General features: G+C 40.9%; 1 protein-coding gene and 1 long non-coding RNA gene across 4 annotated transcripts in view; one reads left to right on the top strand and one right to left on the bottom strand.

Moving 5' to 3' along the window:
- Nucleotides 1-19487, top strand: part of BEGAIN (brain enriched guanylate kinase associated) — a 265638-nt gene that overhangs the window by 16521 nt on the left and 229630 nt on the right. The window lies entirely within an intron of this gene.
- LOC140518251 (uncharacterized) lies at nucleotides 4984-10533 on the bottom strand. Its single transcript, XR_011971884.1, has 3 exons — nucleotides 10498-10533; nucleotides 8011-8153; nucleotides 4984-5641 (listed from the first exon to the last, which is right to left on the bottom strand). It is a non-coding gene; the product is annotated as an uncharacterized lncRNA (long non-coding RNA).

The raw sequence follows: 19487 nt of genomic DNA on the forward strand, positions 1-19487 counted from the left end.
CCAGAGATCATTGGGACCTATCCATGCAGACAGCAAGAGTGAGTGGATTATTATGATAGCTGGAAGCTTCCTGATAAAGTAGGCATCTCCAGAAGAGGTATTTTTTTCTGGTCAGAACTTTTACTGCCAAGAATATTCACACTCAGGGAGAACTTGGAGAACAGTTATTCACAGCTCTGGGTTGGATGCCAAGGAAGAATTCTCAGTTATAATGCCTTACACAGAGGAAGTTCTCAGTTATTGAATGAGTAAAAGTATTTCTCCTTCAATCTCTCCTACAACACCTAGTACAGGGTTGGGCACACACTAGGTACTTAACACAACTTGGTTGGATGAATTAATGAATAACTGTCCCTAAAGATGGAATAGGCTGCTTCATTGGTTGGTGAGCTAGTTCCCGATCCATGGAGAGATTCAGCTATTTCCTTCCAAACTCATCTCCAGTGGGTACCTCCTATGTGAAACCCATCCTGACACTCCCCCCAAGCCAGCTGCTAGTTTCTCCTCTCCAAAATTACCTTGTAATTACTGTATGCATACTTTATATACATGTGTTCTCCCCCAATAGAATGTACGACTTTGAGAGTAGGAACTGTTGCATTTTTTTGTTTTGGAATCCTTAGTTTCTCTCCTAGTACCTGACATATAGTAAGTAATTTTTGTTGTTTTTCTTCAGTCATGTCCAACTCTTTGCTGACCCCATTTGGGGGTTTGAGGGCAAAGATACTGGAGTGGTTTGCCATTTCCTTCTCTAGCTTGTTTTACAGATGAGAAACTGAGGCAAACAGGATTAAGTGATTTGCCCAGGGTCACACAAGCTAGTAAGTGTCTGAAGCCAGATTTGAACTCAGATCCTCCTGACTCCTGCCGCAGAGCTCTATCCACTATGCTATTGATGGATGCTTCATCACTTTTTAATGAGAGATTTGGACAAAATGATCACCAAGGTCCTTTCCAGGTCTAAATTTATTATCTTATACAGGAATAGGAACTAGATGCATAATTTCATTGGTATAGGGAAACTCAAGTTGGGGAAACTCCCTCTGTAATCATAGGTAGAATGCAAGTCAACACTCTCTTGGTAGCTTACACTTTTAGAGAGTTGCCTAGATCACTAAGAGGTCATATTACTTGTCCTGGATCCTCACCTCTTTACCTGGGAAATTCACCTCACCCCTGGACTTCTCACATTGGAAGTATTCTCCACCCTGAGGCCTTGCCCTCTGATTGGCCGTTTCCTCCCAGGACCACCATTTTGAGGATGACACTCAGGCTAGCCATGTCTCCATGCCTTTCCAGGCTGCATGCCAGACTCTCCGCACTTTCTCCACCATGCCCCCTATGCCAGGTATCTTTATCTCCCCAACACACACATACATATTCACACATACATACAGACAGACACACACATACACATACAAACACACACAACACACACAGGCTGGCTCTCTATCTCCTACAAAGCATGGTCTCTGAATATTATAAACAACTGGAAAAGTAGGTGAGAAATCCCATAGTGAAAGTGAGGGATGACAGATAACTTCTTTATTTCATTTATAGCACAAAATATTAAAATAACCAGAGGAAGGACTCTGGCATGTTAAGCTCTCTGAAGGGTCCACAGGGCATGGACAGGCATTGCACAGAATGGGAAAGCATGGAGGCTTTGCCATCTGCACCAGCACAGGGAGCCTCTATACGGGTGAGAGCACTGAGCCTTTAAAATATTGAAACCCTCTGGTGCCTTTCATAAGGCTAGGCTCACAGCAGATGCTCAATAAATGTTGTTTGAATTGAATAAATGAATGATTAAAATGAAATGGACAGGCTTGTGAGGTAGTGAGTGCTGTGTGAAAACCAGACGTTTTCAAGTAAAAGCTTAATGACCACTTTTATGGATCCCATAATGGGTATTTCCATACAGGAAGACAGGGTGGATTAGATGCCATCTGAAGTCGTGTCCAGCTTTGGTATCCTGGGACTCTTTTAAGTTTCTATGACATAAAAAGGGAAAAGAAAGAAGGGATAGGACCTCACACACAGGACATAATCAGTACACAATTGATGAATGAATGAATGGACTTATGAACTCCAAAGAATACAAAATGTTAGAGCTCCAACCAGCCCTGTCAGCATTATTAAAGAGCCACCTTCCTGGATCTCAGGGTCCAGGGATATCAGGGGCTTTCTCTTTCACTGGACCCACACTCACTCCAAGTGAAATATAATTTTGCCCTGATTATTAAGCATTCAGTTACAGTGGGTGGTACAGGGATAAAAGTGACATGGGATTGTGGGCAGGCCTAGAGAGTCTCTTCCTCTCTTATAAGATCTACAGTATAGTTGCAGCTAGGTGGCACAGTGCCAGGCCTGGAGTCAGGAAGACTCATCTTCTTGAGTTCAAAGCTGACCTCAGATACTTACTAGCTGTATGACCTTGGGTAAGTCACTTAACCCTGTTTGCCTCAGTTTCTCCATCTGTAAAATGAGCAGGAGAAGGAAATGGCAGACCATTCCAATATCTTTGCCAAGAAAATCCTAAATGGATTCATGAAGAGTCAGGCATGACTAAAAGAACTGGACAATAAAAGTGTAAAAAGTGTTGGGTTTGAGAATCAGGAGACCTGGGTTCATATACTGACTCTGGTACTTGATAGCATGCATGCACACACACAGATACACACACACATATGCACACACACAGATATATAGATACATGTAGGTGTATATATATGCATGTGTATACATATATGTACATATGGTACATGCATGTATGCATGTGTGTCCCTGTCTATGTACATATTTGGACCAGACATGTGACTTAGGGAACTCCAGCTAAGGGAATTTCCTCTACCAATACAGAACGCTACCTAATCCTGCAGTTCATATTTAGAGAGTCCCCTGGGGCATGGTTGAGAGGTTAGGTGACTTGCCCAGGGTCACATAGGCAGCGTATATCAGACATAGGACTTGAAACCAGCTTTTCCTGCCTCAGAGGCCAGCTCTCTGACCACTATATCAGAATGTCTTTATTTATCATCTACAGAATAATTTTCACTACTCATCTCAAAGGTTGTGGTGAGAAAATCACTTTACAAACTATAAAGAGCTATAGAACGATGAGTGATTAATCTTGGAACATCATTGTCCACACAGAAAACATGCTGAATCATAAAGAGTCAGAGTCTGAAAGGTCTTCAGAGGACAACTGATTCAATCCCCTCTCCCTGCAGAAATCCTCTCTAGCATCCATGACAGGGGATCCTCCAAGCTCTTTTGAAACCTCCCTAGTGACTGGGAACTCTCCCTTTCTTTGCTGAATAGAGGAGCTTGTTAAGAATTTAATCCAGTAAACATCTGTTGAGTGTCTACACCATGTAAGGCACTCCATGAGATAAAAACAAATTCCTGCCCTTTGGGAACTTATAGTCTCCTATGAAATTCTTTATGTTGAGCTGAATCAATCCACATCAGAAAGTCTTCATTGAATACCTGTGGTGAGCTGGGCCCTGTGCATGGGAAACTGGAGGAGATGCCATAGTGCCTGTTATGAAAAGCACATATTCTAGCTGGGGAGATAACATTTACATATGAAAAATTAGAGAGCATTGTGGGTCAATGAACAACAGGATCCCAAACTCTGTGGTTAAGACCATTCATGCTATAGGAATCCAATGGGAAGTGGAGGGGGCAGTAAAGGAAGGGATAGAATGGCCTTGATTTAGTGAATGAGATAAAAGATTTTGCCTAGATTATGACATGGAGCTAAACAGGGAGCCCACACACACACACACACACACACACACACACACACACACACACACACATACACACAAACAATATATACGCACACAAAAGATACTTATACACATACCCCTCTACCTCCTGGCTGAAATCTCACTTCTTACATGCAACTTTTCCCTATTGTTTTTGATTTTAGTGCCTTCCCTACATTGATTATATTCAGTTTCTCCTGTATATAATTTGCTGATACATAGTCATTTTCACATGGTCTCCCCCACTAGACTGTGGACAGAGGACAGAAACTGTCTTTTACATTTTTTTTGTATCTCCCCAGTGTTTAGCATTATACCTGGCAATATAGTAGGCACTTACTGTTTAATGACTGATTTTCTTACACATACATACACACACACGTACACACACATTTGTCTTATAGGTGCTACAAATTGATGGCTGAGTCTACATGTCTACACTTGAGTAGGAGGAAAGACAAGGCTGGAATCACAAAGTCTTAGAGCTGGGCAGGATCTGAGGACATCTAGTCCAGCCTTTCTGAATAGGAACCTCCTCTATGACATTTTTGACAAGTGAACATCCAGTCCTAAAAACTTCCAGAGACAAAGAACCTTCTGCCACTAGAGGCAGCCTCAAAAATCAGGCTTTGGACAGCTCTGTTAAGTTTTACCTCATAAAGTGATAGCATGGTGTAGTGGAAAGATCACTTCTAGCTCATAGCAAGTATGAACCCTTGCACAGGTTTTTAATATTTGTTAAACTGAATGGAATTCTCAGTACATTGGGATAGTACCAATGACAACATGACCCCTAATAACTAGTGGAGATTTTTTCTATTTGCTCAGAAACCAAGGTCCTGCTTAGTGAAAATTGATCTGAATTGCCAGAGGTCATCCACCCAGCTCACCATTAGCTCATCAGTATTGATGGGGGCATGTGGAGCTCTGCAGGGTATCTGCCACCCTAACCAATAGATTTATCCTCAGGATTAAGCTGTTCAGTCTGGATAATGAGAATGTGGGATTGATCTACTGGGTAGGGGGTGGGGTCAGGAGCAATGAGTTCTGTCTAATCCTGCAATGCCAATAGAGCAAAGACCAGCTTAGATTTCCAGCTAGGCTCCAGTGACATTGCGGAGGTGAGAGGATGATCTATGGTTCTGAGTGCTACTCATCCCTGTACACTTGGTGGATCCCTGTACAGAGTTGGTGGACAGAAAGACAGTGAAGATATGTGAGTTGGAATTTAATTCAAGGTCTACCTCCTCTGCTGGTAAGTTTTACACCCCTGTTGGGAATACAGAAAAGCAAGAGAATGGCAGAACAAAGATCTTATTGTTCTCCTCCATTTTCATGGTCCTCAGAAGCAGGAAGTGAGAAGAGCTTCCATAGTCTTCGAAGGGTCCTTTCTGGGGTTCTCTCATGGAGACTGTTCTCAAAATCTGACAGCTCTAGCAAGAATGATGATGATTCTCCTCCTAGCCCCCAAGCAGGAGTTCAGAGTTTACTGATAAACAGAAAGGAGGGTGAAAGCTGGAGGCTACCCCATTCCCTCAAACATAGTCCCCGAAGGAGATTTAGATCACAGAGCTTGGAACGTCTTGTATCACATCCCATCAGAGGAGACAAGCAGGGTTGGAGGCCTCCAGAAGAGGCTCTGAAAAGAAGAGGCTCATCCACTTCAGATCTGAGCACAACCAGCAAGCATTCCTTTGCAGTTATGGACAGGAGACAGAAAACTAAGAAGCAGTTCTCTCAATTCCTGGATGAAGTCACTTTCCAAGTGCTGGATCCCCGGAGCCTGGAAGCATTCAGGATCTCCAAAATGAAGACCTCTTCCCAAGCCCCAAGACACCATCTGGAAGACCAACACAGCCCAGAACCTGCAATGAGACAAAAGGTAACTGGCCGAGGCCCAGCTGGCTTAGAGACTGGGAGAGATGAAAAGAGCCTGGTGGTCAAAAGAGAAAGACACCAGAGGTTCAAGTATTATGCTGCAGATCCTGAGCCTCCCTTTCTCTTGGAGGATGCGATTGTTCCTTTGTGTACCATCGAGTCAGCCCCAGGAGAGCAAACCACCATTTTCCAAGACAGCAATTTTCAGGGAGATTCAAAAACTTCCCTGTACCTTCCCATTCCTTCGGTGAGTCTTACCTCCAAACCTACATAGCTCTCTTTTAATTCCCTATAGTCTGAAAACAGGTAGAGGGATATAAGAGGGAGACAAGCCCAGGTTTTACTATGAGCTGGGGTTATGAAGTGAAATAAAACCTGCTATGGGTACCCTACCACCCTATCACTTTTCTTTGCTCTCTCTCTCATACCCTCTCCTTCTTATATCCTCAGATTCCTTGCTGGGCCCCATTCCCCCAGGATCTTTTTCTCAGCTGGGACCCATTCCTCCAGGGTCTTTTTCTCAGTTGGGACCCATTCCTGCAGCATCTTTTTCTCAGTTGATTGTCAACTCCTCCCACTAAAGTATTAGGGCATAAAGTTTAAAATATATGAACAATTTAGAAAGATTAAGTAGTCTTTAAGACTCGGAGGAATGACTCTAATGGTGGAATGTGAGGTTTCAGGCACTAAAGAAATTTCAGGACAGAAGACCAAACTACCTAGTCTAATCCCCTCACACTGCAGGTGAGGAAACTGAAGTCCTGTGAAGTGAAGGCACTTTTCTACAGGTAGTAAACATCAGATGTGGAATGTGAACTCAGGGTCTCTGATGCACAATATGCTGGACCTCTGAGGTCACTACAGCCAACCCAGACCTGAGAAGGAATTTTGTTGACAAAATCTGATAATTATTTAGCCATGGCTCGAAGCCTTACAGAGATGGGGTACTCACTCCCTCACATGGCAGCCCATTTCACTTTTGGACAGTTCCAACTGTCAAGGCAGCTAGGTGATGCAGTGAATAGAGTGCAAGGCCTGGAGTGAGGAAGACCTGAGTTCAAAGTCAGCCTCCAACACTAACTAGCTGTGTGACCTTAGGCAAGTCACTTAACCCTGTTTGCCTCAGTTTCCTCATCTGTAAAATGAACTAGAGAAGGAAATGGCAAACCATTCCAGTATCTTTGCCAAGAGAACCCCAAATCAGGTCATGAAGAGTCATTCATGACTGAAATGCCTGAACAACAACAAATTGTTAGATTTTCCCTATATCGGAGTCTAATCTTGCTGATCAGCAATTTCCACCTACTACTCTTGGTAATAACCTATGAAGTCAAGAAAAATCAAGTCTAAATTCTCTTCCCTCTGAAGCTCTTCAAATAGCAGAAGAGACCAGTTATGATATCCCCACACCCTCACACACACATACAAGTCTTCTCTTCTCCAGCCTAAACAACCCAAGTTCCTTTAACCAGTTTAACCAATTCTCATGCAGTGTGATTTTTATTCTTTTTATTGAAATGGTTACCCTCCTCTGAATATTTTCTAGATTGTTAACACCTTGCCACATGATGTAGTCTAACTGCGGTCTGACTAGGGCAAGGTACAGGGGAGTGTCTTTCCCTTGCTCTGGATGCTATGCCTCTGTTAATTTAGTCTAAGATGACACTAACTCTTAGCTCCCATCACACTGTTGGGCAATTTAAATTTGTAGTTCATCAAAACACCCAGGTCTTTGTCACAGTCTAGTCAACCACCCATTACCCTATACTTCTATAGTGGATTTTTTTGAGCCCAAGTATAAGATTTTTTATTTTAACCTATTCATTTTCATCTTAGAGTCATTGATTTGGAGCTAGAAGAAACGTCAAACATCATCTTGTCCAACCCCCTCATTTTATAAGTCAAGAATAGGCTTAGAAAGGTTAAATGACTTGCCAAGATCACACAGGTAATAAATAAGAGAGCCAAAATTTTGAGTCCACAAACTCCAAATTTAGTTCTTCTTTCACTACACCATATGGGTTTCCAACTTGTTTCCTTCAGACCAAAGTTCAATTTAAGGTTTTTTAGGGATCCTGATTTTGCTAACAAGAATGTCGTCTCTCCTCAATCTTTATCATTTTCAGATTTGACAAGCATGCCTTCATCCCAATCATTAATAACATGTGAAATACCACACAGTCAAAGATAGAGCAGGTTTATATCAATCAATTCATTGTCTGATCATTCAACCAATTCCAAATCCATATAACTACATTATCATCTAACTTACATCCCTCCATCTTATCCAAAAGCATAGCACAATAGACTTTGTTAAATGTGAAATCGAGGTATATCTGGTATTCCTCTGATTTACCCGTCTAGTAATGTTCCTCCTGGGCCTGGTTGCCACTCAGATTGATGGAGTTGGACCAGTGAGGATTGACTGCTGTTTCCTAGGTAACTCTTCCAGATGGAAAATTCCAGGAGTGGGAGATAATCATTTCATGCACTCCACCCCTGTCAGACCATGTTTAGAATATTATGTTCAGTTCTGGACACAACATTTTAGGAAAGACATTTAACTGTGCCCCAAGGAGGCAATCAAGGAGATTGGGAATCATACCATAGGAGGATCCACTGAAGGAACCAGGAATGTTTATCTTGAGGAATAGTAGATGTATAAGGGAATACAGTAGCAGGCTTAACATATTTTAAATATAGAAATGGAATTGAATGAGTTCTTCTTGACCCTGGCAGGCAGACCTATGAGCAGCCACAATGCACATTTAGGCTTGATATAAGGAAAACTTCCAAAGGATTAGAGGTTTCACAAAACCAAATGGACCACCCTAGGACATACTCCTAAGGACTCTCCCATACTAGAGGTCTTCAGTCAATGGCTTGTCAGATATGCTGTAAAACAGATCCTTGATCAGACAGCAATTGAACTAGAAGTTTTCTGAGGTCCCTCAGAGACCATCTCTGGGCTGGTGTTTTTAAATTGGTCTTTCTACTGTAGAATTGAGATGATGGCTTGTCAGACAGTGACTGCCTCTCCCTGCCCTTTTCTGGGCAAAATATAGATTCAGTTGCCCCATTCCTGCTTCAGGACAGGGGTGTTGAATACAAAAAGAAATGTGGCCACTAAAACATACATAAGGATCTCTGAAGACCACATGTTGACTTCAAAAAAACATATATTAACATTATCTATATCCTATTGTATTTTTAAAATTTTGTTAAAATATTTCCCAATTATATTTTAATCTAGTTTAGGCATCACTCTGGAATAGAGCATGTTTAACACCTTTAGTGTAGTGGGGAGGTGAACTAAATTTGAAATCCATAAAAATTTGTATTCAAATCCAAAAGTTTGGATTTACATTTCAGCTTTTGCTTTTGTGACTTTGGGCAAGTCATTTAACTCCCTTAGGACTTACTTTCTTCTTCTCTAAGTCAATGAAATTACTTTTAAAATACATTTTGGTTCTAAATCTATTATCCTATGATTTGATAGCCTTTCATTAGAATGTTAAGACCTGGTGATAATCACTTTGAGTCTGCAAATGTCAGTGACAGAAACTCCAGAGAGTTTCTATTTCAAGAATAGTCAAGTCCACAAGCATTTACTAATATGCCAGGAGCTGTCCTAAGTGCTGAGAATAGAAGTGGAAAGGCAGTCCCTGACCTCAAGGAGCTTAAATTCTAATGGAAAAAGATAGCACATAAAAGGAATCTGAAAGGGGTGAAAGGGGTAGGGGTTGGAAGAGGAGACGAAAATACCCAGTGCAGATTCTGGGAGCCGAATAATCAAAAGGAAGAGGCTGAAGGGACCAAAGGCACTTCCAATATGAGAAGTGCAGAAATGAAATGAATTTCCAGAGTTAAGAGGTTTCTGTAGTAATCTGATAGAAAAAGTGCAGAGAGTTAAAAGTGCAGCCTGGAGTCCTATATTCATCTTTAATCTGCAATATTCCATCTGTAAGACTCTTAGAATCATAAAGTCTTTTTTTGCTACCACAAAACAGTTTCCAGCTTTCCAGATCATAGTTTTAAAGTTGAAAAGGACATCAGAATTAATCAAATCCTACCTTCTTATTTTATAAACTGAGGCACAGAAAGATTTACTGACTTGCCCTGAGTCACACATCTAGTAACCATATGAGGCAGGATTTAAACCTAGGCTTTCCTTCCTCCAAATCTAGTCCTTCACCCACTACACTGGGCTGAGGTTTCAAAGGGCCAATTTTCATCCATGACTGATAACAAAGACTTTATGGTAAGGAATGGCAAGACTCATCCTCCAAATAGAGGAGAAGCCATCGTTGGTATCTATCTGGTAGTGGTATTTTCTCTCTTTACTAAGGAATCAAGATGATATCATTGAGTATGAAACAGTAAGGGTTTCGTGAGCCCCAATAATAAAGACCACATACAGGCCTCCCTGAAAGACTAGAGAAGGATGAAAGAGTAGCTTTGGGTGCAGCTGTTACTGACATTATGACATGCATTTCCTCACTGCTCAGCTTTGAGGAGCATGTTGTCTTAAGAACTCCAGCAATTTGGGACACAGCCCAATGTAAAAAATCAAGCACCTCTCCCTGGGGCCACACACAAAGCAGAGCGGCACAAACACAGACACACAGAGAAAATCGTTAGTAACCAAATTCCTCATACTTATTATTCCACAAAGGGGCTCATCTGACTCTCTTGACTCCCCTGTTTTGTCAATCATCTCAATTCTACAGTAGAAGGACCAATTTAAAAACACCAGCCCAGAAACTTGGGCTAGCTCCATTTTCATATAGCAGGATCAGAGGGGAGGAGAGACTGCCCTTCAAGATATCTTCTACCTTCTTACCCCCAGAGATCTCTCTTTCTGCTGTTCTTTTTTTTTCTTTCTGCTGTTCTGATTGAGGTAACAGAAACCCCCAAGAACCCTACTGCAAGGGGAACCTGGAAACACTAGAACCAAACAATGCATCCTTCACCATTTCACTGAGGGCTGACCCTATTTCAGCTTTGTCAGGTTTTTAACCTTCTTTCCAGTGAATTTCCATAGTTAACATCAGTTTGATAGTAACAATCCCTGCTTTGTCTTGTATGGAGTTGTATTTTAAATTACAAAAAAAGGGGATGTTTCTATGTCCTCCTAATTTGATTTGCCCAAATGACTACTCTGATTACAGTGCCTAAAGTGAAGGGGGAATGACTTGAATATACAGTATGTTTTTCTCTTGAGAATCTTGCTGATGCTCTAAGTAAGCAAGTAATCTATTTTTTTAAATTATCCCCAATTGGGATGCTACAGGAATCAGATATCTCAACTTGAAAAATTTGAAGTGGGGGGAGAGCTCTTATAAGGCAATAAAGGAAATAAACATTTATTAAGCATCTATATGTTATGATCCCCATTTTCCAGTTGAGAAAACTGAGGTAGTTAAAGTGACTTGCTATTGGATCACACTGCTATCTGAATATCTGAGGCTGAATTTGAACTCAGAGCTTCCTGACTGCAAGCCCCATGCCCTATACACTGTGACAAATAGCTGCCTCTTATCAAATAGTTTTGTGACATCATGAACTTTCAGATTTGGAAGGGTCCACAAAGGTTATCAAGCTCGCACCCTTCCTGAAGGTCCCCTAAGGTCTCTGTGAGCTCTAAATTCTATGATTCCACCATCCCTGACAAGTATTCATGCATTTCTCCTTGAACAACTGCAAGAATGGAGAACTTGATGATATCTCACTAGACAGCAGCACATTCCAGTCTCAGATAGCTGTAGTCATTGGGAAGTTCTTCCTTTGAGCTAAAATTCACCTGCTTGTCATCTCTGTCTTTTGATCCCGATTCTATATTTTACGCTACACAGAATAAGTTTGACCCTCTCTTATACCCAGCCTTCTGGCTGACCATTTACCCTCCTCACAACTGCTCTGTGAGGTATGTAATAATAACAAACCATGTTTTGATAAGTATATCAAGGTTTATAAAATGTGTCCTTCACAGCTACCCCTATGAGTACCCAATATCTTCATGTAAGGCTCAGCTAAGTGACCTTCTAAGAGTCATACAGCTAATGGATATAAGAGATGGAGTCACAGGACTTAGAGCTGGAAAGAATCTTGGAGGCCATCCCTTTGATTTTACAGAAAACAGGTCCAGAGAGGTTAAATGATTTAGCCAGGGTCACAAATCTTTGAATTTCAAGCGCAGGGGGATCAACAACAGGATGCCACCTCCTTACCTGTTTCTGAACGTGTTTAACATAAATGTTCTGTTAGTAGAATGGCCCTGATTTTAAGTGCTTCACAGATGCCGGCTACTTTACAGGTGAGGGTCTCTTATATGTGGATAAAACTAGGTCAGTTGGGTGCCTTAATTATGATCACTGCTACAAGTATAGCTTTTTGTGCTTTTTTATAGGGCTTTCAAAACCATTATCTCATTTGATCCTCACAACACTTTGATGATATAATTCAGTCAGCTATTATCCTTATATTTCTCCCTCCTTTGAATCCCATAGCATTTTGAACTTCTATTATTGTGTGCTAACATTCAACCTTGTATTATAGTCATTTGAAGAGAATATAGAAATCTAATAGAAAGCCAGAACCAGAAGGGACCTTAGAATCATAAAACCATAGAATGTCAGAGCTAGAAGAGACCTCAGCATCATATCCTGGGACTGAAACTCAGGTCTTCTGAGATCTTTTGATTGTTCCTTATACTATTATCTTTTTTTAATAGGCTGCAGACTCCTTAAGGACAAGTTTTTATTCAATTCAATTCAATAAATATTTATTGAAGATCTATTACATGGATAGAAAGCAGGAGTATAGAGCACTGATCTCAGAGCCAAGAAGACTTGATTTCAGAGCTCTCTGACATGTGCTGGTTCTATGACCCTGGGGAGGTCATTTTTCAATGCAATTCAATAAATTTTTATTATATATCTACTATGTTGCAGGCACTGTTCTAAGCACTGGGGATACAAACAGGAAAAAGAAAGTCCCTGCCTTCAAGTTGCTTACAATCTAATGGGGGACGATAATACACAAAAGGAATTTGGAAAGCTGAGGGGGTGGGGAAGATGGAGTGGGGGAGAGACACCTGACACAGGGGCATGTCTTTCCATGGAGATGAAACCAAGCAGAAGTGCAGGTGGAAAAGTCTAATTCCTAACCTTTCAATGCCCCCACCCACCCCGGCTACTCTCTGAGATTAAAAATCTGCAGAGGAGGTGCTAAAATTCATTGACAATGTTCCTCATCAGGAAATTCCTACCCCAATGAAATCACAAAACTAGTTAAAAATATTGACAAGATCATTGTCTGGGTAATGGGGGTACAAAGATGAAAAATGATATGGTTTCTGTCCTTGAGTTGCTTACAGTCTAATGGGATGGATAAGATATATATAGCATAATGGACTACCCCACCCCCAACTGGAGCTCACACTAGCACACCGGCTCTTCCAGAGGGAACCTACTACTTCTGATTCAAGATCACACCAAGGATCTGCACTCCTAAAACTCTAGCTTATGAACTCCCACTGGGGTGTTTATCTTTAATAGTCCGTAGACATAGCTCAGCGCAAAAGAAAATCATAACAAAACATTCCCCTCATAAACCTAGGATGTTCTCTCCAGCTGACACACACAATCACAAGGGAAGATGTATTTAAAGTACTTAAAACTTAAAAACTTAAAGTGCACTGGGAGTGAGGCACATACCATCTTGTAGGGCACTTATGCCTCTGTACTGCAGGACTTCAGTATCCTTTGTCTTCTCATGCTGTAGGCTACTCAGTTTCCTTGAGGCTGATGCTCTATGGATTTTGACTCTTCATTCTCAGGGCTAATTCTCCCTTGAATGCAAAGCTGCTTCATATTCTCTCTCCTCTTCTCTCTCTCTCTCTCTCTCTCTCTCTGTCTCTCTCTCTCTCTCTCTCTCTCCCTCTCTCTCCTGTGTCTCTGTCTCTCTCCTCTGTGTCTCTCTCCTCTATCTTTTCTCTCTCCTTTCTGTCTCTATCTCTGTGTGTCTCTATGTCTCTCCCTGTGTCTCTCTGTCCCTGTCTCTTTCTCTATGTCTCTCCCTGTATCTCTGTCTCTCTCTCTTCCTCCCTCCCTCTTTCTCCCTTCCCCTTGATGTATGTAGTGTATCCTACTAGTCAAGGACCTCTACTATAAGATGTCATGTATGAGGCTAGAGGTAGAGAGGAACCAAACCTACCCCGTGTGTGTGTGTGTGTGTGTGTATGTGTGTGTGTGTGTGTACAAGGTAGAATGTGAAAGAGGCAAAGGAGAGAACCAGACAAAAATAACTCAAGAAAATTTTGAGGAGAAAACTTTACTTGCAGTAGAGAACATCAAAGAAGGCTTCATGAAAGAGGTAGCTTCTAGCCTGAACCCTGAAAGAAGAAAAGGATTTCAACAGGAACTGTTATGCCAACATATGAGTTAGTGTGTGTGTGTATGTATGTGTGTGTGTGAAAGCACAAAGATGTAAAGATCATCAGAAAATGGCCAGTAGTAGTTATAATATAGAATGAATATAGGAAAGTGTGAAATAAGGTCAGAAAGGTAGATTGGAGCAAGGCAGGAGGGCAAGATAAGATCAGAGGACCATCAGTTGTCCATCTTTATATCTCTCACAGGCCTAGCAAATGACCTTGTACATAGAAAAGACGAAAAATCTCACTTCCATATTTCACTTCCTTGTAGCACCACTATAAATCCTAACACCCAGAGAGATTAAATGACTTCCTTAACAATGCAAGTTAGTGGACAAGCGGAAGCTCAAACCCTGACCCCCTGATTCCTAAGCTAAGGTTCTTTCCCCTTGAGCAGACTGTAGGCTTAACCCTCCATTTTTGCCCTAATGATGTGCTTTAGTAAAGGAGAAATGGCCTATTTAATTTTCTAACCATTTTAATAACCTTGAGAGTGGCTCTCAGACTTATGGCAAAGGTCACAAAAGTACCTCACCTCTGCTCATGAATGACACATAGAATCAAGAGAACAGGAAGCTGTATGTAAAGGACCATAGAGATCATCTTGTCCAGTTCCTCCATTTTTACAGACTTGGAAACTGAAGCTTGTAAGAATAAGGGTCATGATGGTAGTTCGTAGAGCTAGGATTCACACCTACATCCTCTAACTCAGAATCTAATGGCTTTCCACTGTACTTTCCACCATTGAACATATCTCATAATGCCTCAAGTTTCTGGTATCCAGGGTAACTTGTTATATTCCCTGTTGTGAAAAGATGATTGGCTGAAAGTTTGTACAGTTGTTACTGGCTTGTGGTTCAGTTGTTTTTAGTCACGTTCAACTCTTTGTGGCCCCACTTGGAGTTTTCTTGGCAAAGATACTAGAGTGGTTTGCCATTTCTTTCTCCAGCTCATCTGACAGATGAGGAAACTGAGGCAAACAGGGTTAAATGACTTGACCAGGGTCACATAGCTAATAAGTGTCTGAGGCTGAATCTGAATTTATGAAAATGAGTCTTCCTGACTCCAAGCCTGGCAGTCTTATCTACTTTGTCACCTAATTGCTCCCTTTGCTATGCTATTTCTCAACAAATGAAATAACAGATCGAATTCCTTCTATAAATCTGGGTGGCTATTTCCCATTTTTTGAGAAAGAAATCCATGCTTTTATGAGGACCATCCAGAGATCTAGCCTAACTGTGAGCAGCCAAGACTTTGATCAGTTTCTGGGGAAAGGGAAGGAGATCAATTCCCAGGCCCTTAATGGTGTGGAGCATACATCTGTCCTATGCATAGAGCCAGAGGCAGCAAGATGACCCAGCAGGAGCTAGTGTCAGTTTGAGGGAGACAGAGCAAAGGTGAAAAACATTAATATAAAAAGAACAACTATATGAAATGGTATGAAGTCTTTTCAAGAGAAGGGGAGAAAGCTTCAAAGTTATGACTCCAGAAATCAGCAACCCCCTCCCCAGACTGCCCAGAAAAACAAGAAACAAAAGGGTCCATTTCATCCATCAGTTACTAATCCCAAACTCTCCCATAATAACTTTACTCCTCCTCCTCTTCCTTCTCCTTCTTCTTCTCTTTATCTTCTCCTTCTTCCTTCTTCTTCTTTTTTTTCTCCTCCTCCTCCTTCTCTCCTGCTCCTCCTTCTTCTCCTACTTCTCCTTCTTCTCCTCCTCCTTCTTCTCCTCCTTCTTCCTCTTCAAGATTAATATTGGTTTTATATGGACCTATAATTTCTTCAGTGTCAGGCATTCACAATAAGGAAACTCCCTTCACCAATAAAGGTCTGCAACTTTTAGACTTAGAGTATGAGAGCCTGGAAATTGGAGAGAGGGGGGAAGGGAGAGGGAGAGAGAAAAGATAAATATAGATAATAAACTATATAGATATCAAGTGTGTATATAAACATACACATATATATACATATATACACATATATATTATTTTAGATAGAGGGAAGCCTTATGTATTTTATTTTACGCATTTAGAAGCATTATTCTGAGATGGGGTCCATAGGCCTCATCAGATTGCTGAAGGAGTCCATGCCACAGAAAAATGGTTAAGAACTTTTTTTTAACTTTTTTAAAAAGTTAAAAACCTGTGAAAGTTAAGAATCCTGGCTCAGTGGATTGCACTGAGATGTGCATTGCCTTGCTCAGAGTCACATAGTCACTCAGTATGAATTAAAGGTAGAACTTGTACCCAGGTTGTTCTGACTCTAAGATCAGTTCATATTGCCTTATTACGAATTGAAATTGCTATCAATAACAATAATGATGATGATGATGACAATGAGAAAAATGATGGCTAAGAGGTGAACTGATTTGCCCAGAATGACACAAAAAGTCAGTCAGGTAGACCTAGCTAAGAAGGGAGGGACATGGCTGCTGTGCTTTTGCTATAAAAGGCCTCTGTCTCAGACAGGTACCTAGTACCTTTGGCTTCTCCTTCCATGATATTTCTGGCCCTTTGTATATTTGCACCAATCCCTTCCTAACTCTGGTACTGAAGCTGTTTGGTCTGCACTTAGTTCAGTCACAGTTTCATAATGTTTAGAACTGGAATAGCCTCGGAGAACATGTAGTCCAACTAACTTCCTTTATTTTTTGTTTCCTAAATTTTTAATTTTTATTGATATCTTTTGTTTTTACATCAACTTTATTTCTAAATATAATATCTCCCCACTTTCCTAACCAGCAAGCCATTCCTTCTAACAAAATATAAAGAAGGAAAAAAGGGAGGGGGGGAATTTCAGCATAACTGACCAACACATCAGCTGAGTCTGATAATATATGCAACATTTCATACCCATAGTCCCCCATGTCTGTAAAGAAGGAAGAAAAAAAACTTTTTTTTTTTTCAGAAGAAGCACTGAGGTCAAAAAGGAGAAATGACTTGCCCACAGTCACAAGGTGGTAATGAGCAAAGTTGGGATTGCAGTTCAGGTTCTCTGGTTCCAAATCTAATTCATAGTTCCAATGCCATCCCTATCTAATCTATCGGATTGATTGCCTCTGTGAACTTCTCCTTCTCCTTCTTCCTTCTTCTCCTCCTTCTTCTCCTCCTTCTCCTTCTCCTTCTCCTTCTCTAACCTTTGACCTAAATATGGTGTTTTTCTTAGACTGATCCAACCGTATTCACCAAAGGTTATATGCCATTTTCTAATTCCTCCTCACTCTCCCCCAATCCCTGTGGGTGACCTGGGAGTGGCCAGAACTGAGGTCAAATCCAATAGCTCTTTCTACTAGACAAATATGGTTCTGAAAGCATAGAAGGCAGGTCCAGGGCTGTGAAGGTACTAGGAGGGGGGCAACTAGGAGCAAGGATGGCTGAGAGAGAAGGCAAGGCACATGGTGCAGCCTGGATGCCAACCTCTTTCATACTTCCAGAACAGTCATGTTCTCTTGAGCCCTACACAAGTAGCCAGAGTATATGTCTTAATTGCATTCATTAAAAAGCCTATAAGTAAAATGTTAATGATATGCCAAATTTGGGAGTTGAAGCTGTACTGAATAATAAATAACTTCTTTTGTTTCACATTGTTTTATGGATTTGTTTTGATTCTCTTGGTTAGTGAAATGGGCTACAGCCCAGCCTTAATTTTACCCAAGGAAATTCTTCCTCCCACCCCTACACACACAATCCCGGTCATCCTCTGGCATGAAAAGAATTTTGTGTTTCATTTTCCAAAAGAACTAATTTGCCTGTATGGTAGGTAAAACAGTAACCCAGTTGTTGTTCAGTAATAGGATAACTTCTTAGAGGAGTGAACGGAAGGCAAGAATCATGTCTTTGCTACAAGAGAATCTGGAGATCTTTTTTGAGTTGGTTACAAGCAATCTTTGAACTTAGTTACATGTTATTTGGAAAGGTCTTGTAAGACAATACTGTGTAAATTGAATCTGACTTTCCTATAGGAACAAAGCTATAAAAGACAGTTAGGTCCCTGCTCTTGGGCCAGATGCCCATCTTAGATAAGTGGATGGATAGATTAGATATAGAGCGTTTATGAAGCATTTACTGTGTGCCGTATAGTGCTAAGTTCTGGAGACACATAAACAAGCCCAACTCTCAACAAACTTAAATTCTAATGAGGGAAACAAAATGTAAAGGGGAACCAAAAAGTTGGGTAAGTAGGGCAGAGGATACAGTACAGTCTAGACAGGGAGTCAAAAGTGGAGAGTGAACAACATGGCTAGGTTCCCTGTTGATATGGTGGGTCCAGTAAGGAACTCACCAATTATTCAGTCAGTTTCAGAGTGAAAATCAATTAGCATTTATTAAATCTATACTGTATAGAAGGTATTGTGCTATGGACTGGAGAGGGGAAAGGGGGAGGAGAGAAGAGAAGAGCAATTCCTGACCTAAAGTTAAAGTTCTAATCAAATTACCACCAGTACTGTACTGAATCATTCACACATTTTATTCTTATATACAGTATAACTCAAAGCTTTGTGAAATATAAAATTAGTAATACCAATAATAGCTTAGAACTGAAATTTGAGTCATAAAGATCTGAATTCAAATCCTGCCTCAGTCACTTGCTAACTCTGTCACCCTGGGCAAGTCACTTTACCTCTCAATCTCAGTTTCCTTCTCTGTAAAATGAGGATAGCAATAAGACCTACCTCAGAAGATTGTTGTGAGAAGCAAATGAGATAATAGATATAAAAAGCTCAGCAAACATTAAAGTACTGAGTAAATTGTGGCAGCTAAGTGGCTGCAGTGGATAGAGCACCAAGCCTAAAGTCAGGAAGACCTGAGTCCAAATCCAGCTCTAACCCTGGGCAAGTTACTTAACTCTTGTTTGCCTGTTTCCTCGTCTGTGAAATGGGAATAACAATAACACTTACCTCACAAGAATGTTGTAAGAATCAAATGAGATGATAATTGTAAAAAGCCTGGCACATAGTAAGCACTATAAATGTTAGCTATAATTATCATTATTATATACAAGCTATCACTGTTTTATAGTACTTTAATGATTACTTCCCTCACAATACTCCTGTGAGGCAGGAGTTGCAAGTATTATCATCCTCTTGTTTTTTAGACAAGAGAATGGAGGTTTATAAAGGGAAAATAACTTGCCCAAGCTAATATGACTAGTAGTAGCTGGACTTCTTCCAGATCAGGTCGTGCAGTTGCTATTCAGTCTTCTTTCCATTGTACTTCACTGCCTCCAATCAGAGCAGCTCATCTTTAAAAGCAGGAGTTGTCAGTCCAAATGTAGAAGTCCATGGCTGCCATCAAGTGAGTGTAGGGGTTGGGGCAAATCAAGACAATATGCATTTATTAAGTACATGCTACATACTAAGAACTGTGCTAAGTGCTGTGGATACAAAACAAGCCAA

Source organism: Notamacropus eugenii, chromosome 1 (assembly GCF_028372415.1).
Source record: "Notamacropus eugenii isolate mMacEug1 chromosome 1, mMacEug1.pri_v2, whole genome shotgun sequence".
NCBI lineage: Eukaryota > Metazoa > Chordata > Mammalia > Diprotodontia > Macropodidae > Notamacropus > Notamacropus eugenii.